At 47.1% G+C, this 17,064-nt stretch overlaps 1 protein-coding gene and 1 non-coding gene across 2 annotated transcripts in view; one reads left to right on the forward strand and one right to left on the reverse strand.

The window, feature by feature from the left end:
• Window positions 1-16,237, reverse strand: part of LOC8034938 (G/T mismatch-specific thymine DNA glycosylase) — an 81,122-nt gene extending 64,885 nt beyond the window's left edge. The window contains exon 1 of the mRNA XM_029968748.4: window positions 16,116-16,237. The gene's annotated coding sequence lies outside the window, so the exon portion shown is untranslated. The remainder of the gene's footprint in view (window positions 1-16,115) is intronic.
• Trnal-uaa lies at window positions 8,196-8,269 on the forward strand. The gene has a single exon. It is a non-coding gene; the product is annotated as a tRNA-Leu (tRNA).
• Window positions 16,238-17,064: the final 827 nt, after the last annotated feature.

Raw genomic sequence — 17,064 nt, forward strand, 5'->3', positions numbered from 1 at the left:
CCTCGGGTGTTCCGCACAAAAACAAGATACTACTCCATAGCGAGCAAAACCCGAGACAGGCGCTCAGCTCATGTCACAATAAGCGAAAAAAAAATGGGTTTCACACAGGCATTTCTCTCCAGATTAAAAGGTCGAAGAACGATCCAGATGAATTCATGCGAAAAGGGAGAAAAAGGGGGGGGGGGGGGGGGGCAGAGGGGGGGGGGGGCAGAGGGGGGGGGGGGGCAACTTTTGTACAAAGTCGTCATTTTCTCTCTCACTCTGTTTTTTTTTTCTTCTTTTTTTTGTCTTCCTTTTAACCCGGAAACTGGAAGAAATACATTTCCTCTCCATCATTCATAGCCAGGCCCCAAAATGAACGCGCGGGATCAAGATACAAACAAACGCAGAAACCGACATCGTCGGGGCAGGACGTTTGGGCCGAAATGATACAAAGGGTCTTGTAATCGCAATATAGGCATAAAATGTGTTCAGGAGCAACGTACGAATAGATGCTCAATGGAAAAAAAAAAAAAAAAAATACGCGCAAAAAGAAAAACGATGGTAATAACGAAATCTACTTCGTTCCAATTTTTTTTTCCTCTTTTGGTACAAACGCAACATGCTAGCAAACTTCAGAACCGAAGCGATGCATCAACTCAGGACAAACGAAACCTCAATAAAAAAAGATATATATGTATATATCCCCTGATTTGAGTGGTCAAACTGGACTGTTCCACTTTACGTTATTACAAAAAAGAAAAAAGAGTCAGTCATCTATTTGAACATTGAACGATAGGCCAAAGCTAGAGAGGAAAAAACATTTTCATTTATTTTTTGAATTTAGTTTAAAATAACCAAACAACAAAACAAAAACCCAAAAGAAAAAACAAAAAAGTGCGAAAGCCAACCGCGATGTCTCCAAAGTAATTGCTTAGTTGCTCAATCGACGACAAATAGTGATATAAACCCTCGAGCAATTACCGGTACCGCAGTAATGACACGCATTAGCCAATTATTACCGGCACGGGCTACCATACGTAATCTGTTGCATCACACATTAGCACCGAAAGAAGTAATTGGCTCGCAAAGATCAAATGAAAAGCGTCAAATTGTCACCAGCAAACGCGTCAGCGTTCTCCGCCGAGTAACATTCAGGCTCTAGTAACTCCACGAGCGAGCCATACTGGCGCGAACTAGCGCTGCTTCTCAGGAACTCATGACGTGACGGGATTCCAAGGGAGCTTCACAGACAGCCACCACAAAGCGATTTTAAAATCTGTTCACTCGTTTTAAAATTAGTTTTCTGCACTTCTCTGGCCTGCAGCCCAGAAACACTAGTCTAGGCTAGTGTTTCCGGGCTGCCGGCACAACGTAGACCTCATCTGAACAAAGAAAAAGGTGCAAACATTTGTTTTCTGTACTCCTTTACACAGGGGCGATGCAACAATTTTTCGCCTGCAATAAATCAGCTCAGAATTATTTCTTTGCATTTATAAAATACAAAACACACGTTGCTTTTTTTTTTTTTTTTTTTTTGCGTTTTGGCAGTCGCTGGACAAATCTGAGAAAAAAACGAACACCGTGCACCACCGCAACTCCCAGCCAGAAAAAACGGTCACACGATCTGGAGTCGATTATATGCCGCCAATGTTTTTAACGTAGCCACGCGTTGGGGGCACAGCCTCCTCTATACTCACAAAACCTGGCAGTTCGATGACGGAGCCATAGAGTGCCCGGTCGCAGGTTTGGAGCGCGAGGATCTCGTAGCACAGGGCATTTCTCGGGGAGTCTGGTATTCAGCGCACAGCTTTTGCAGCGGCGAGGACCCGAAACACGGTTTTCAAACCCGACGAGAAAAGAAGCGGTAGTCCGAGGAACGCGAGAAGTACGAGCGGACTGTCCATAGCTCGGGACAAGTGTGTTTCGGCGTCTCGCCGCAGCGGGGCGCCCATCACCTGGCTCTCCTCTCCTCCGTTGTCTGCCGCTCTCCCTTTTCACTTTCGGCAGCCGCGTCACGCTTTGTCTGCCAGGCTTTGTTAGGACTCAGTATAGAGGAGGCTATGACATTATTAATAGGCCGATTGCATGCACAGTGCTAAAGGCGCTTATAGTGGCGAGGAACGCTTCCACTACGATGACGATCCATAGCCATCTTGGCGCGGCTGGTTCAGAGCGACTCTTTCGAGACTTGAAAAATTTGGAAAGGGACAGAAGTGGTGATTGCAATGAACACCGATCAGCCAATTGCCTTGCAGGCTTTCCGTCGTCTGTAGGTTAGCATTTGTGGGTGTCCTGCTAGAAGGCAGGGAAGGCAATGGCGCTACTTTCCTAAGATCCGGTGACTTCAGCTGTCCCGAGGCGTATGAGGCACGGCTGTCCTGGTGACCCTAGTGTGAACCACGTTGCCTGTCGTTGGCAAAACTAGGGTGCCTCAATGTCCTTCTGTTTAGGGTGATGCCACCCTTTGTAGTACCCGATGCCGACTGCACGCGCTCAAGGGCAAAATACAAAAAAATCGACGAAAACAAAATGTCGCCATAGCACAGTCAGCGCCACAAGCGCGTGCAGGGACACGCTCTTTCACGCGCTTCTCAACAAAAAAATAAAAATAAACGTGTGTGACAAAATGGCGAGATGCCACCACCCTAAGCAAAGCGCGCATGAAGGCACCCTAGGCAAAACAGAAAGAGGGTATCTCCGGACGTACATTTACCGAACTCTTCTCAAAGAAATAACGAAACGGTTTTGTCGCTAAGCTTTGTCACGTTCCCGAGCCCTTAGCCGACAAACATTTTTTGCGGCAGGCGACGCCGACAAACAATGATCTCTAACAATGCGGCCCGTACAGTGCCAAGGCGCCAGACTCAGTGAAACACCGACTCTACGGTAACTCGCAAGTAACACTCCCTCATTCACACCCTCAACCCTGTGTTTCGACACCGCTTGAAGGCCGGGGCTGCCAACGCGATATTTGTTTGTCCTGACTCGCTACTCGCTACTGTGATGGAGAATGTGACAGGCAGTTGTCCGAGCACAGCTCGTGGAGGAGCTATAGACTCTAATCCGAGGTACTCATCGATAGGAACGAAGCGAAATATTCGCGAGCAATGTGCGCGCAGCAGTATAAATCCTAAAACACATATCCAAAAAGAAAAAAACGGAACCACAAGTCAGACGAAACTGAAAACACACACACACGCACACACACACACACACACGTATATATATATATATATATATATTTGGCGCCAAGTTTGTGCGCATGCGCAGTGCCGACAGCAGCGCCACCGCAGAAGCGTGACGTCAGCGAGTTTTCTTTTTATGGTGACTTTTTATTTGCATGTTTCGGCGATGTGGTACCGCGGTGTGAGAATCGCGCTGCGCTGCCCAGCTCCTGGATGACCGGCTTCAGAATGAAGCGTGCTTGTTCATAATTAGGGCTGGGCAATTGATCGATTAACGTACCGATGAATCGATGAATGCTTTAATCGCAATGAATCTTTTTCACCCGTTAATCGGTAAAGTTCTGACGAACCAAAAGAAAGTAAATATTCCGCGCTTTCACCACGCAGACGAGTACACCCGTATGAAGGGCAGACTTTAGGGGAAATTTTTAGCCTACAGTAAACTGTACGGGCGATATTTGTAACTCAAGACATTTACAGAAGGTCAGACGTGTTTCCCTGTCACTTCAACGCCGTTCCTAGTGTCCGTTCAGCGCAGCAGAGACTATTGCGAACAATCAAGGGAGGTCGCTCTTGCCGGAGAATAAAAATGAACATCTCTGCCTCATGCGGCATAAGTAATAATCTTTGAGTGTGAGTGCCTTGGAACCGTTCTCAGCTACGCATAAAGGTAGATTCGAAATCAAACTTTTATATTGCGCCGTTTGTCACATATTCAGCAAAGATTAATATATATATATATATATATATATATATATATATATATATATATATATATATATATATATATATATATATATATATATATATAGGGTATTTCAGAAAACGCAGGCCAACTCGCTCCTGCGAAATCTAACCATCGCACAGAAAAAAGGTTGCTGTCGTGTTGCTGTTTGCCCAAGAACCTATTTAGAGAAAAATAATAACGTCTGGAAAAAATAGTTTTTGTTTTGTTTTTTAGAGAGTAACTTTTTATTTGTTCATTGTAAGGCCATAGTTTCAATTAGAAACTTGCTGGGCATCATCAATAGCCTCTATATCAACCTTTTTTTAGAGAAGTATAAAGCATGCCGAGCATTTTACCATGTATTGAAAAACACTTCAATTATGACGCGTACTTTAGTTTCGGATTCTTATCCAAGCGCATCTTGGCGGCGGCTGTCCTGCCCTCCGACGGCCGAAGCGATAAGTCCGCTAATTAATTAAAATTCATTAATTAACTTTTTTAATTAGAGAAAATATACATATGGTTCCAATTAGAAACTTACTGAGCGTCATCGAAAACCACTAAATCAACTCTTTTTACAACTACTCGAAGCTCGTGGGAAACTCGGGGGCGCACCAAAGTTACCACTCGTGAAGCAGGCGCAAAGCTGGCAGTGGCGGAACACGATGATAATCTAAACTTCACCGTTTTGTTTTACAAACAGAAAAAAAAAAGTAGACATATAAAGAGAACAAATCGAGCCCGCCTGCGAAAGCAAACCTAAAACACGCGAGCCGTTCTCTGGGTCTGTGTTTTAATAAGACCACGAAAAGTCACCGAAGTGCATTGCCTTCTAAACCGACTAAAAAAAATGGAAAAGAAATGAAAACTAACAAGGCCTGTTTCGTTCGGCGAAGTTCGCGCATCGTAAAACAAAAACAAAAGTACTCCATTTTCCCCTTTTGCTTTGTTGTAGCGCGTAAATAATCCCCTCAGAGTGCATTCGCCTCTTATCAAATCTACTGCCCTTTCAAATACCCCCCCCCCCCCCCACCTTTCTAAAAAAAAATAATAATAATAATATGGTTATCTAACTTATTTCTGACCATCTAACTTATTTCAGACGGAACAACCTTCTGGCGGGTTTTTCGCTAGGTTTCCCTAGATCGACACGAATGACTGAAATGGGGTCCGGCTCGAAACAAGCCAGCAACTCTGAGCAGTTCGAAGATGTTTGGAGCGGCAGCAGCCAATCAGGGAAGCGATATTTTCACGCGATGCCCGTGCCGGTGATGATGAAAACAAAACACTTAGTTCTGGTTTGAAATTGATCGTTTTTGGAAATAAACCGTTTCAGAAAGAGGAGTTAGTATTGTCAACGCCATCTATAAGAATGAAAACACGTTTATACCGCGTAACTATGTGTCTAAAAAGTGCGAGAAAAGTAAAATGTAATGATGATGTTAGCAAAATTGCAGCAATTGGTTGCTGCGTGTGAACGCGGGCGGCCCGTGTTGCTGGTGTTGCGACGTCAAGTTGCTGGGAGAAATTGCCCTGTTGTCTGAAGCGGGCCTAAGCTAACACTGCCGTGGCAGCTACGTGCTCGTTGGACCAGTCCCGTGTCCGCCTTTCACCACGTGACCTCAGCAGCCGCAGAGGAGCGGGTGTCAGGTGATGAAAGGGAGGCGGCTGATTGGTTCGGCGAGTGCGCAGCCTTCCCCGCACTGTCAGCTTAGCGGCAAACTTCGAGGCGATCTTGCCCAGTTTTTTGCTGGCTGCTCCGCAAAGCTCGCGTTCGTTCCCAGTGAGCGGTGTGACAGCTCAAAAAGCGCAGGCCGGGATTTTTTTATGTAGACGGTTCTCACTCCGCCATTCGTTGTTGCTGTAGGCGATGATAAAATGCAAAAGTCCCCCCCCCCCCCCCTCTTCCTGCGCCGCCACCTGAGTTTCTTAGGTGATAGAAAAATGCGGAGAGGGGGGGAGGGGGAGCAAATTGGGTTAAAAGGTAGAGGGGATGAATCATAATCAGACAGATGGACCAAATCCCTTTTAAAACGGGGCGTACATTCCCAAAACTGTGCCTCGGCTGGCTACCGTAAATAACGCGTAATCACTTCTGGTGTGTACTGATTGGAGGTCGTCCAGATGCGTCAGGTATTAGTTTAGGCAGGAGCTTTCGCGGTGCGGCATAGTCGTTTCCACGCCACCGGGCGGCGCTCTCTTGCTTCCGTCGGGTCCCCGTGCGTTTTCTCGAGTGCCGTCCACCAAAGGGGTGTCGATGTCCCCGTCAGCCCCGTCTCCGTAGCCAAGGGCCTACTTCACTATACAGCACCGCATCGACCCCCCCCCCCCCCCCCCCCCTGTCCATCTTGGTCAATGTGTTGCTGCACCGCCGTTAAAATAGGTTCGACAGTTTCTTCGTCGGCGCCGCAGAGCCTGCACCTTAGATCGTCTGTCTCCCCGATACTGTAGATATGGGGCGCCGGTTCCCTCTTGTGTCCTCTGTACAGTTGGAGGCTCTGCTTCCTCTGCATTTGCCTTCTCTGTTCCGGTCTGTGCCACCTCTGCCCACATTGTCCTCGCCCGCTCCGTCGTCGCCCGCTGCTCTTGTTGTGCCTCCCCTGTATTTCTAGTCTATGGCCCTCTTCACCCATGCTGTCCTCGACCCCTGATACCGGATGTGATGGTACATCCTTCTGGCGTATAGCTCTCCTGGGGGAGTAACTTTAATATGGCCACTTATGAAGACATTTTACAGCGTATGTATATCGCCATGTGTCCGTCGCTGTGTGCGTTATTTTGTTTACATGCCACTACTAGAAGCTCGTTACATGGCACGTAAACAGCGTCTCGGTTAGAATCATGGCCGGGGGGGGGGGGGGGGGCTCTGTTCCCCCCCCCCCCTCTCCCCGTATTTCACCGGGAGGGGCACGGCCGAGCCCCGATGCCCCCTCGTAGTCTACGCCTATGGCTTTGACACCTGGCCTTTGTGATGTCTCCGGTTTTTGCTGCATTTGCTGTGCAGCCGTCTCCCCAGTTCGTATTGACGCCTGTCCATACTCATCACTACTGCCTCGCTGTGTGTAAAGACACCATTCGCGTAAGTATACACGGCTGGGACTGCCATAGTAGGCTCTTCCAACGGAGTACTTATTGCGCGAGTGCCGGGCCAGGTGCCGCCTGTTATAAAGGGGGCAGCCGAGTAAGCATCCATCGATCCAGGTAGTCAGTGACTACAATCGAAAAAACCTGGAGCCAAAAGGTGCGCGGTGAATGATAAAGATAAAAATAGGTTTAGAAGTAAAAAAAAAAAGTATAAAAAGAAAGTTGTTTGCGCTGCGGCAATGAGCACGGCGAAGCGTCATTCATGCTCAATGCCAAAAAGAAAGCAATGTTTTCCTCTTTATTTTTTAGGGGGGGGGGGGGGGGGGGGGGGGGGATGGCCATGACGCTTTACTTCACGCAAATCTGGTTTCTGCGCGCGCGCGCGCAGCTAGTGGACACATTTTGTGTACTGCTAGTGCAGTACGACTGTCAGCCTGGGGTCTTTCACGTGCACCACGCAGTATAGTGATACACGACCGGCACAATGCTCGTCCAGATCGAAACGGGCAGGGGGTCGGGATGGAACCCAGAATCCCCGGGTTCTGGAGCGCGAGCTCTCGCTCCACGCGCTCCGAGCAGCGGCGGGGTGCGCGAACACACTCGGCCACCCATCCCGTATACCCTCCCCTGCGAGTTCACTTTCCCGCCGAACCAGGACACGGCTAATCCTGGCGAGCAATGGAAGGATCTTTAGCGAATTGACCAAGCAAGCTCGTTAGTGCGATTCGATGCGGGAGATGCAACGTGCGCGGGGAATATGATTGAGTGAAGCGTCACGCCCACTGTCCATGCACACGTTTTCTTTTTTTAGAGCATTATTGCAACTTTTAACGATGGTGGTATATCACTCTCCCTTAGCTCGGCAGGATGATCGGTTTCAGAAAAAGTATATACGAGGTCAGGCTCTTATTAGCTACACGTCGTACACCCCCAACCTCCGCTATTCCACAACAATCGTCCAAATGACGGCCTTTTCGATAGGAACTAGCGCGCACCCTGGTTATGACTATAATGCAATGAAATGCACAGGTGCAAGGGAGCTGGACAAGAATGACGAAAATAATCAACAGAGAAGGGAAACATAGGGGACACAGGACAAACACAAATCCGCCTGGTCCTGGTATCCAACCAGAGATTCTCTCCATTTCTTGTAGAGCGCTCTACCAACTGAGATAACCAGGAGTTAGACGGCAGTAGAGCAAACCGGTTTTATAAACTCCTGGTTAGCTTAGTCGGTAGAGCGCTCCACCTAAACTTGGAGAGGTCCCTGGTTCGATACCAGGACCAGGCGGATTCTTTCCGTCACCCCCGGGTTAGCAGCAATAGTACTACACTGGTTAATTTCTCATGTGCAGCGGAGACAAAAGGCGGCCATTGAAACTGACTAAAGTCGGTGTAAAACTGCTAATACATCATACAAAAAAAAAAAGCCTGCAAACACTGTTTGAAATTACGACCATGCTGTCACATTGCACGTACAAAAACTACCTGCAGACATGTTTGAAGCGCACATATATGAATGACGCAAACGTGCTTCGGAGATGCCCGAGGCGTGGTCCGATGACCGTTTTTGTCACCGTTTCTGCAGCGAACACAGTGTCCGGTGCGAGCGCAGTTTTAAGAGATCGCAAGAGGTCCCGACGCACTCGGTCGTAAGCAGTGGCGAGTGTGTGAATCAGACGCAGTCTGGAAACGTACACGCGACGCACAATCTCATCACGTGGCCAAGCGTCGCCATTCGCATATATGCAGGAACCCCACAAGTCCTCCGTCGTCTATAGAACTAGAGCTAATTAGTGACGACATCGGCGGACGTTGCCTAGGGTCACGTGCCCCTTGAGGTCGCCCCTTCTCCAAAACCTCGGGTCAAACGACGACGCGCGAACTGGATCTCGCTCCTAATTGGACCGATAGTATGTGTGTGTCTGTGTGCCCTGCCCTGCGCGCTGGACGTCCAAACAACTGGGGCTATTGTCCGCCACACTTCCGTGTTTGCGGCCGCAGAGACGCGCGTCGGTCGACCCATTGACGCCAAAGTTATGTCTCCGTCCGCGGGTGTTTTTCTTTTGTGTGTATTTGTCTTTTGTATGTATGATTAAGCGGTGCGGGGGGGGGGGGGGGGGGGGGGGGGGGGAGGCTGTGGAGAAGAACAAAAAAAGTACCCCGAAGGTGAGTTCGAGAAACATCTCCGATCTCAGTTCTAAAGTCAACATTCAAACCCCCCCCCCCCCCCCCCAAAAAAAAAAAAAAAAAAATTTACTTGTATTTTTGCTAACTTTCAAGATGCATGAGGGCGCGACATTTTACTCCCTCCCCCTTTTTTTTTTCTTCTTTCTTTTATTGCGGTGTATGCATTTGTATATATCTTTATGGTAAGAGAGTTCTTAAAGGAGCGATGCAACAATTTTTGTACTTTGAGCAAATACCGCTTAAAACGTATCCCTAACGTTAATGACCCATGAAACACGCGTTCGTTTTTCACCCCACGTAATAGAAGTCCCAGAAAAAAATTAAAGAAAAACGAGCAGCGTTCACCCCCTCAACTCGCAGCCAGAACAAGCGGCCACGTGATCTGGAGCCGATTATATGCCGCCAATGTTGATCATAGCCACGCGCTGGGGTTGGCAAAGCACAGGACACGCGCTGAGTTCCAGACATTTTTATGGCTCGGCTGTTGTCGTCGTTGCAGCGATTGGACACGGGTCACTACCCGAATGCTTCTCGAGCTAGCAATTATCACGAGCCCAAGCCGAGTGCCCACGCAATGCTCGGGTCCAATCTATGAACCGCATTCAAATATCGTCACTTGGGTGTACTGCGATGCCCACGTTACGTCATCAAATTTTGCAAAGGAGAGATTGAATGAAAATGATCGCTTTTGTCCTTGAAATTACAGCACAACAAAGGAGTTTCTTGGCCAGCGGAGTCGCGTGCGAGTATCCTTGAGCCCCACTGGTGCCAGCAGGGATGGGCAAAATACATGCAAATGTGTATCGAAATACAAATACAAAATACTTCGTCAAAAATATATTTAATTACAAATCTAATTACATCTCCAAAAAAGCATTTAAGTACTAGATACAAATACAACCAAATGTATTTGATCTCCTCCAAATACTTTTCCAAATACATTCCTTAAAATTTGCGTCAGCGACTTCAGGGCACCTGCAACGGGTTTCTGGGTATCTCATTTTAATTTCGCATCGCACACTCGGGAGTTAGTGTGCGAGGCTTTAGTAACGTAATAGAAATTTAATCAGAAAACAATGTAATCAGCTTGGACGTAATAGGTTAAAGAAGTACAGAGATTCAAGATTTTTTTTTTTTTTTTGTCGATTACATTTTGGTATAGACCAACAAAGAACCGAGACGACCAAGACGCGCAGCGCTAGCTAGAGAATTTTTTATTGTTGCAACTCGCACCAGGTATGAAAATCTGTACGACCCGCGCATATAGAATGTTCCAGGCAAAAATATGGATGGAAATCAGGCTGGAAAGCATCACAAGTTGTCACAGGCACTTATTTAGCCAGTCTGCCTGTGAACGTCAATTTCGTCACAATTCTTCACCTTGACTAGCACCGTAATCAGAGTCACTAAACGCTTGTGCTTGACTGAGAGACACTGCATTCGGTGCAGGACGTAGCTTTCTTCCTGCTCTGGACAGTAACAATAAATTTGAGGGATGTATTTTCGCCCACAAAATTGTATCTAATTACAATTGTATTCGAAATACCCACGTTTTAGTATTTAAATACACACGTCAAATACATCATTCAATTTGTAATTAAATACAAAAACAAAATACACAAAGTATTTGAAATACGTATTTCAAATACTTGTATTTAAAATACTGCCCATCCCTGGGTGCCAGTAAGCTCGTGTAAAGTGAAAAACATTCCAACTGAATATCGTTGCACAGCTCCTTTAAACACTAAAACCTTAAAAGAAAAACTTGTGCGACTGTTTTTAAATGACGGTTGTTAAACACAGTAAAAAGCCCCCGAGACTTGGAAAAAGAAATGACAGACAGACACAGAGGTGTCTGTGTCTGTCCGTCATTTCTTTTTCCCGGTCTCGGCGTGTTTTTATTACGATCACCCACCACCAGCTCGTTTGCGCCCTCACCTCTTCTGCTCACAGTTGTTACTCGACGTGTCCATGGGTTGATACGGTTATGTAAGCACAGTAGAACTACTTTCTCTATAACAGAACTACCAATGCAACGTTTATTACTATTATTTTTTTTTAGGATCAAAGCTTGATCCTTTTTTAATAATCCGATTAACCTGCTCCGATTGTGTTAATCTCTTTTCGCAAATACCATATTAGCTTAAGTGAAAAACAAAAAAAACAAAAAGCTTTTACGAGATTAAATATAACCTGAAGCACAGCCACACACACAACAAGAAAAAAAAAAAAAACGTTTTAGCCTCTTTATTTTTTTTCTTTTTAGTTTTATGGTGCAGCAGGCTGCAGCCAGCAGTTCGTCCAGGGTTATTTTCTGACTCTCCTCTGCAGCTTACTGCTTTCGCCACCTTGGTTAATTAACAAATTATAATATATATATATATATATATATATACAAAACAAAAAACAAAACAAATATATATATATATATATATATTTGTTTTGTTTTTTGTTTTGTGGTTACCGATTTTGACAAAAGAGCGTGTAGGTTAGTGAATCGCACGTTGGAATTGTGAACTGAACGCGCCTTACTTTCCTGTGCGGTAACTATGCACAAAAAATAAATAAATGGAGAGGTCCTTGGTTCGATACCAGGAACAGGCGGATTCTTTTCATCGCGCACCAGTCACCTAGTTGTGCTTGGAGATTGGTGCTTGTCCCCCCTTCTCCGGGGATTATTATTTTTATTCTGTCCAGCTCGCCTGCACCTTCGCATTAATTACGTCTCGTGTGTTTACTTTTTCGCAAGGACTAGGACAGCCAGCACGAAATCTTCGACGGTTGTTACAAGAAACGGGCGAGTGCTCAAACACCGGAAGGTGCTGTTCATTACGTCTTGACAGTTTTCCAAGTGGCCTCTCCATCGTCACAATTAGTTCATCTATCCATCAACAGGACGGAAAATCTCAAACCTTTCATTCGAGTGGGTGGGGTGGGGGTTTCGTTGCTCAATTTACGCGGGAATTATTAAAACTTAACGTGTCTCGAAAAAAAAAAAAATTGTCATATGAAAGTTTTTGCTTTTCTATCGATAGTTGCAGCAGCATTTCGAGAAAATATTCGTATTGTAGAAGTGATCATTTCAGGATGCGAGAATCCTCAGCTCATAGCTTTTATCTTTTGACAGTTGTTCCCGCTGAGAGAAAAAAATTCGCAGAGTCGAAGTGCGTCCTTGAGCAAAAGGGAAAGTGGATGCGCAGCGTTGCATTATAGACATCACAAACCAACACACCATGTTCAGTTTCCCCGCTAAATTTAGCGGAAAATCGAATTGGTGTTGGGGTCACGTGGCGTCAATTTTCCCTCTATATCTAGCGGAGAAATTGAGTTTGCTCATAGGTGACGTGACAACAAGTCATGTGACGTCATTTTCTCCGCTAAATTTAGCGGGGAAACTGAATTGGATGAGAAAGGGAGAGGGTACGGAAGAGGGGCATACCCTCCCCTCCTCCTCCTCAAGAGCTGCGCTCTAGTTTCGCATTACAGACATTTGTAAACGACTTTCATCTTTTTTTTTTTTTTTAATTCACAGGAGGGGAAAGGCGGAGGGGGGGGGGGGGGGGGGCATGCTTATCAGGAAGCCGCGAGCCGCACTTGAACCCGCGAGGAGCCCCATGCGACTCGCGAGCCGTTGTTTGGCCACCCTGGGCATAAACTATGTGAATACGTTATTAGAGCATAGCTACGTTTAGAGCGGAAATGAATCGGCGACATGAGGTCATTATGGAGCATGGCATTTCAAGAGCTAGAGACATGGGAACGGGGCCGGGCTCGAAGCCGGCAGCCTGCGGGCCGCGTCCCAGCGAGGCGCGGGCCGCGTGTTTTCAGACCCCCCATTTATAAGATTGTCATGTCTGGGCGCGCGCCGCCGATAACAGAATATTGTAGTACGGCGCATGCGCCACTAAATGATAAAAAGCGGTGCTCCGCCGGCTACCGCCTTCTTTTGCTCAGTTACCCCCCATCCATGAGCATGGTAGAATAAACCTGTCCTTTCGCCTTTGGAAACCTGCTTGTTCCTCGCTTCTGGCCGACACACAACAGGATACGTTTTCTTTCCGCGGATAATGCACACATGGGTATAAAAGCGAGTAAAGCTTATGAACAGCGGAGTGTGTTTCATTGGGCGACGGGCTTGCACCGTTCACTGGGAAAACCAGGAACCTAAAAAAAGTAACTGTATCACGATCATCTGGTAAAAGTAACAGTAGCTGACTTACTTTACTTTCGACTTACTAAAAAGGTAAGTAGGTGACAGAAATTCAAAATGTTCCCACAGATACCGACACCTCTCAGCTTCTACTTTGCCCACCTCAAGCAAGCAAAAAGCCGCCAATCCAATCAAGAAAGAAGAAAAAAACTAAATTTCCACAAATCAAATAAAAAAACAACAACAACACCGGATAGGTAGCGCTAGATTTCCTTAGTGACACCAGGTAGCGCAAACTGCCGCCCGATTTGAAGGTTCGGCAATGCCCAACCACCTACCTAGGTATCAGCCTTGAATCCGCCATTTTGTTGTTAGTTTGTTTTCTTCAAACAACTTTACCAATTTGGAGGATTACATCACAACCGGTTGAGGAGATCTCAGCGTGGTAAGACATAAGCGTCTGTGCTCTACGCATTTGAGGGGTCATGCTAATCCTTTGGATGTTCGAGCTTGGCACACGCCAGACAGCTCACAACAACAAAATGGTGCACGAACTTACGTCAGTGAAAACGCCCTATATGCCGTTGGAATGTACACATCACATTCGCGGAAAGTTACAATGCACGCAGGAATGTGCCCTGCGAGGATAGGGAGTACTATAGTCACTGGCAGGGTGAGAACGGCAAGGAGGCGCTTCAGTTGTTTCGCCTACAGCGCTATATAGCTTCAAGGCCTTCAACAGTGCTTCGACGTCTCGTGAACCCGAGCGCGCGCCAATGCACGGCGAAAGGACGGGCGTTCTCATTCTGTCAGTGACTATACAGTCACTGGCAGGGTGAGAACGGCAGGGAGGCGCTTCAGTTGTTCCGCCTCCAGCGCTAGCTTCATAGCTTTCAACACTGCTTCGACGTCTCGTGAACCCCGAGCGCGCGCCAATGCGCGGCCAATGCACGGCGAAAGGACGGCGTCCTCAGCCTGCCGTTCTCATTCTGTCAGCGACTATCTTAGCAATAACCGGCGTTCCCAAGATCGCGGCATAAAGAAAAGCAAGACAAGCCCCTCCCATAAAGCTCTCTGCTGGCCATGATTGGTGGTTTCCTCCTCTCCCCTCCGGCGTTCCCTCTGCTAAAGTGGAAAGAGTGAAAGGCTTTGTAATAAGAGCTTGGCGTACGCGTGGCACGTTGCACCAGTCTATGAGAGCATTCTCATAGCGCAGAAAAACAGACTAAAAAATGGAGTTTGCAAATACAAAGACATGGTCGCTAGCTCCTCGTGCTAACAGACAGCCGCAAGCAGCATCCAATCAGAGAGCTGCATTTGCGACCCCAGAGGCTGCTACCGCTCTAAAATTTACAATAAAGCTTTTTTTTTCCAATTATTATTATTTTTTTTTAACGGATACCTCCAGCCAGTAGCGTTACTAAATGTCTTACACGCAGCCAATAAGAGAGTTGCATTCCGACCCCAGCGGCTGCTACCGCTCTAAAGTTTACAAGAAAGTTTTTTTTTTTTTCAATTGTTTTTGGTTATTTTTGTTTTGTTTTGAATGGATAGCACAACGATCATAGCGTTACTAAATGCCTTACCTGCCTGTGTAAGCATGTACCCCATGCGTCGTTTGCGCAAGAAATGTACGGAGAAACCAAACGGACACACTCCCCTCGTTCGAACACCGGGTGTTTCTAGCAAGCTAGCACGAACCACATGCGAGCAAAATAACACACCCAGTACACCTGTTGCGAAGAAACACGCATAAGAGAGAAAGCAAAGAAAAAAAGAAACAGACGCGATCGATTCGTCATGTTGATGAACAATCCCAATGCATCGTATACGGCGCTTTCAAAACAAACGTATCAAAAAAGAAAGCAAACTAAGGCGAAACAGAAGTATACATTGCATCTCGACGGAGCATAGTAAACCAGTTGAGTACACTCAAACCATCGAGTCTGTTTCGGGTAAAAGTTCGCAAAACGGCCGGCTATCTCCTCGTCGAAGCATTGCAAACGTCGCTACGTAATCCACGTGAGGTTGCACGAACTCCGCCGTAAAAGACTGGCGGTCCCCCCCGCAACAAACGAAACACGGTCACGACAGGCACGGAGATCTCTTCACGGTTACAAGAATACAACGATAAGTAGTACTACAACAACTGCTACCTCCTCGACCGCTGCTTTGACCAGCAGAAAGTGTTCGCCTCACATTTTTTCGACCCTTGAAGCCCGCAAACGATCGTGTAGCTTTCTTTTTTCCCTTTTTGTTTCAATGTTTTCTACACGAAACAGATTCGGTCGAAGAACTCGGAACGCTCAACCCGTAAACCGATTACCGAGCGTTCAAAAACGAAACAAAAAAAAAAGGAGGAAGTAGCACTAAGCAGAACAAGAAAAAGGGATAATAAAAGAGGCCGATCTTCTGTGTGTGTGTGTAATCATGGCCCAAAACACAATCAAGTTACGACATCCCTGTGTCCCGCAGCTTGCTTTTCGTTCGCGGACGACTCCGCGACATGCAAGCGGCCACCGAACGTCGGGACGCTGGCAAAACTGCTGGCGTTCTGCGCGCGGAAACCATTTGCCAATGCGCCTGCGTTTTTTCAACTATTCCGTGCCGACTCCGTCGGGCCGACCGTCCGTACTCGAAGCAGCGGCTGCGGCGGGGCGGTATGCAGCAGCGAGCGGCCCGTCCGAGGAACGGTTGGGGAGCCCGAATTTCGACGATGAATCGCGGGATCGGTTGGGACCGCGACCGACGCTTCGTACGACGAGAGAAACGTAGAAAAACGGGCGTCACGACTCACCTGCACCAGGCCATTTTAAGCGTTTTCCTGGTATTAACAACAAATTTAATCACTCTTTAAATGGGTCCTTTTCACAAATGTCCGACCCATGGCGCCCCCTACACGGCCGCCTCTGCCACTTCTCCACTCTCGTTGCCTGCTGTTGCGGAGAGTAGGCAGTCGTAAAAATCCCTTGTTTTGTCTAGTTTTACTTTTGGGTTTTTCTTCTCTTATTATCGATGCTGGCTGTCAGTCTTTCCGAGTGTGGGGTACGGAAAGTCGAGTTAATCGGTTGTACATCGACCCTTTCTGTATTATTTATTTACGCTTCGTTTTCCAGTCAAAAAAGAAAACCAGTAAAGGGAAGGAAAAAAAAAAGGCAGCGCATCTTGTTTCGGTTTCGGAATTGGGGGCACGAAGCAGACGAACATGGTTTGCGTCTCTCAACACCTGCCAACAGTTAACGTCTTTAAAATAGCGGCTGTTGGCTGTGCAGAGCTTCATATTAAACTATATAAACTCACTGCATACCTCATCAGGTTGCGGAGTTTAAGAGAAAAACAAAAAAACATGCGTGGCTCACCGTTGGCTCGTCCACCGTCCGGCCGATCGCTTGCACACAGTCGGCGCGCAACGGCGCAACTCGCAACTTATGCGATGGTGGCGCCATCTCGCGTAAGTACGACTCACTGTGGGTCACTCGATATTTAAAGATGGCGGCCCCCGTGGACGAGCACTCCGTCGCGGAAGTGAATCTCTGACCGGGATCATTGAGGTACGCCGAGCAAATTTAGTTGATTGATTTCTTTAGTCCTGTGCGTAGAAAAGCAGAATGTTTTCTCCACGAGATCGGGGGGAAGGGAGTACCGAACTCACCTCCAGCGCGAGTCAGTTTCCTTCAATGGTGCTCCAACGGCGCGTGCATGCACACTCGAAGCTCGCGCGGAGCCGAAGCACCACCGAAGGGGAG

The sequence above is a fragment of the Ixodes scapularis genome, unplaced genomic scaffold (genome assembly GCF_016920785.2).
Source record: "Ixodes scapularis isolate PalLabHiFi unplaced genomic scaffold, ASM1692078v2 PGA_scaffold8__174_contigs__length_109621045, whole genome shotgun sequence".
Taxonomy (NCBI): domain Eukaryota; kingdom Metazoa; phylum Arthropoda; class Arachnida; order Ixodida; family Ixodidae; genus Ixodes; species Ixodes scapularis.